Source organism: Triticum urartu, chromosome 4 (assembly GCF_003073215.2).
Source record: "Triticum urartu cultivar G1812 chromosome 4, Tu2.1, whole genome shotgun sequence".
Lineage (NCBI taxonomy): Eukaryota > Viridiplantae > Streptophyta > Magnoliopsida > Poales > Poaceae > Triticum > Triticum urartu.
The window spans coordinates 78,443,446-78,447,006 of NC_053025.1; the positions used below are offsets into that span (position 1 = coordinate 78,443,446).

At 47.9% G+C, this 3,561-nt stretch overlaps 1 pseudogene; it reads right to left on the reverse strand.

Annotated features, from left to right (window-relative positions):
* Positions 1-237: 237 nt before the first annotated feature.
* LOC125553590 lies at positions 238-1,952 on the reverse strand (annotated as a pseudogene).
* Positions 1,953-3,561: the final 1,609 nt, after the last annotated feature.

Genomic DNA, 3,561 nt, shown 5'->3' on the forward strand with positions numbered 1-3,561 from the left:
ATCTTAAATCCTATGAGTAGGAATAGGAAATGAGATGTCATTTGGTTGACACCAAATGAATTTTTCCATTGAGTCTAGGCTCATTTTTATTTTCCTATAAAATGTGGAGGATAGGAACCAATCCTATGTAGGAATAAGAATCCATTCCTATGAACCAAAGGGCTCTAAAGGAAAAAATCCTATAAGAAATCCTATCCTCTAGAATTCCTATGAAATTCCTCCAAACCAAAGGAGGCCTCAACCTGTACGCCACCCGTTTCTGATCCCATCCCCATAGAAAGAGACGACGAAGCAAACCACAAATGAAACTGCCGCAACCCATATAGCCGAGCCGTGATCTTCGGTGCTTGTCATCACGTCTGGAGCATTGGCGGTATTGTTGAGAAGATCTGGATTTCCCCTGGAATCGACTGCCACAGATGATCGAAATGCTGGAAGGGATTCAGAGAGCTGATTATAAGAAAGCACCAGCTCTGTCAAGCTTTGCAAACCTTCGAGCGAGGATGGTATCGGGCCAGACAAGTCGTTATAGGAAATATCAAGAATCACCAGGTCCTTCAAAACGCCAATATTTGAAGGAATAGATCCACTGAGATGGTTGTGACTTAGATTCAGAATTGCACTCAAGCTGGTCAGCATTGTGGGGATCACACCAGTGAGCTCATTATCCCCGAGATGAAGCTCAATAAGAAATTGCAATGAACTGATTGAAGTTGGAATGGCGCCAGTGATCTTGTTGCCCTGCAAACATATGTTTGAAAGCCGCAGTAGCTGGAAAATTTCATGTGGTATCTCTCCAGTAAATGAGTTTTGGCTAAGGTCCAATACATTCAAGTTCACCAGATCGACAAGTGCACTTGGTATATGTCCGTCAAAATTGTTCATTTGCAGTTTCAGAACAGCCATGCTATCAAGTTTGCTGATCTCAGTGGGCACTGTACCGTTCAACTGGTTGCTTGCCAGATTCAAGAGAACCAACTTACTGCATCTGCCAACATGTCGGGGTATGCCTCCCGCCAAGTGGTTATTGTTCACCTCAAGATAAGACAAGCTTGAATTGAGGCATCACTAATCGAGCCTGGGATACTACCATCGAGCAAGTTTCCTCCGAGATGAAGGCGATAGAGGCTGTGAGAGAATCCTTGCGGTATGTGCCCTTCAAGCATGTTGCCGGTGAGATCAACGGTATGCAAACCAGCAGCCAAGAACAGATCAGAAGGTATCTCACCACTAAGCTTATTGTAACTCAAATCCAACATCTCGGTATTCATGGTGATTTCACTAGGTATCAAGCCACTGAAGTTGTTGCTAGATAACACCAGTTCCTTCAAAGAGTGGACCATATTTGTTGGGAGGCTACCATCAAGTGTGTTGGAACTAAGGTTCAAGCTTCTCAATCTGGGCAAAGAACTCAACTGTTCATCCACATTTCCACTCAGCAAACTGAAGGAGAAATCAAGAACCTCCAGTTCGCGGAAACCAGTGAAGTCGCCGAGCGGACCAGGCAACTGAGCGTAGCTCAGATTGAGCGTGCGCAATCTAGAACCCAAGAGGTATGAGGAGAGCTGCCGTGGCAGATCGGTGAACCTGTTTTTCGAGAGATCCAGAGATTCCAAGGTGTCAAGGGAGCATAAGCAGGCAAGTACGGTGGAGTTGGAGAGGCCAAAGCGAGACATGGAGAGGTGGAGCACAACTGCAGATGAACCGGGGCGGTTAGACAGCACAGAGCAAGTGACCCCACTCCACAGGCACGGGTTCGGGTCGGTTGTGTCCCGGTGGCTCCACGGAGCCATGGCGGAGATCATGCTTGAAAGGTTTCTCATGGTGCTTTCCTGCGCTTTGTTTAGCCGCAGAGGTTGCACGCGGGCCATGGACAAATCAAACAGCAAGCAAAACAGCAGTGCTAGCAATAACCCATGGTGAGAACTTGAGCCATACCTGCTCTTCTCCATGGTTACCTCTTCTCTTCTGCAACCTACCGGGTCAGCTGTTTGCAGGTGGTGGTGTTGCAAAGGGCCTGATCGATCCACTACCATACGTGCAAGAAGATGGGTAGAAGAAGCAATGGTAGAGAAAGTAGGAATGGTCAGATTAGTGGCGCAAGACCCCATCTGCGGTGTATACGAAGGGGGTTGAACTTTGACTCAAAGTGATGTGGCGCCTCACAGCATCAGGTTGGTATCAATCGTCATCGTTACTGTTGGATAAGTGAGCAACTAAGCTTTACTGAGGGCCAATGGCCAGTACATATACAGATGTGGTAAAGTGCAGAAAAGCCCCTTATACAATGGGGATGTACACAATGAACTATACACATCTAACACCCCCCCCCTCAAACTCATGGTGGATCAACAACACTGAGTTTGGAGAGGAAAAACCCATGCTGTGCTCGAGTCTGTGCCTTCGTGAAGAAGTCAGCCAACTGTAACTCCGAGGGCACATAGTGAAGAGCGAGAGTCTGATCCTGCACAGCAGCACGCACAAAGTGGGCATCCACACCGATGTGCTTGGTGAGTTCATGCTTCACCGGGGCACGCGCAATACTGATAGCACCGGTGCTGTCAGACAGTAGAGGAGTGGAGGTAGTAGCAGACACACCAAAATCCTCAAGTAACCACCGTAACCAGATCACCTCAGCCGTCAACATAGCCATGGCTCGCAACTCAGCCTCTGTGCTCGAGCGAGAAACTGTAGTCTGCTTCTTTGTCTTCCAGGCAATAAGAGAGCCACCAAGAAAGACACAGTAAGCAGACAGCGAGCGTCGATCAAAGGGATCACTGGCCCAGGTAGCATCAGAGTAGGCCTGGAGCTCAAGAGAGATGGAGCGGGGAAAGAAAAGGCGCTGAGAGATCGTGCCACGAAGATATCGTAGAACACGGAGGAGATGACTATAGTGGACAGAGGTGGGGGCCGAAACAAACTGACTCAGGATGTGGACAGGATAGGAGATGTCAGGACGCGTACTGGCAAGATAGACAAGACTGCCAACAAGATGACGATAGTGTAACGCCCTCGATGCGGCTATATCTCCCACGTGTCGAAGCACGACTTAGAGGCATAACCGCATTGAAAGCAATGTCACAAGTGAGGTAATCTTCACACAACCCATGTAATACATAAGGGAAAGAGATACATAGTTGGCTTACAATCGCCACTTCACACAATTACATGAATAAAGCATTACATCAACCAGATACAATCAAGGTCCGACTACGGAACCAAAATAAAAGAAGAACCCCAAAAGCGACAAGGTCCCCGATCGACCCCAACTGGGCTCCACTACTGATCAACTAGAACGAAACAACATATAAAGGACAAGATCTTCATCGAGCTCCTCCTGAGCTTGGTTGCGTCATCTGCACGGACTCATCGGCACGTGCAAGCTGGTTTTGGAAGTATCTGTGAGTCACGGGGACTCAGCAATCTCACACCCTCGCGATCAAGACTATTTAAGCTTATGGGTAAGGTAAAGGTATGAGGTGGAGCTGCAGCAAGCGACTAGCATATATGGTGGCTAACCTGTTCGCAAAAGAGAGTGAGAAGAGAAGGCAAAGCATGGTC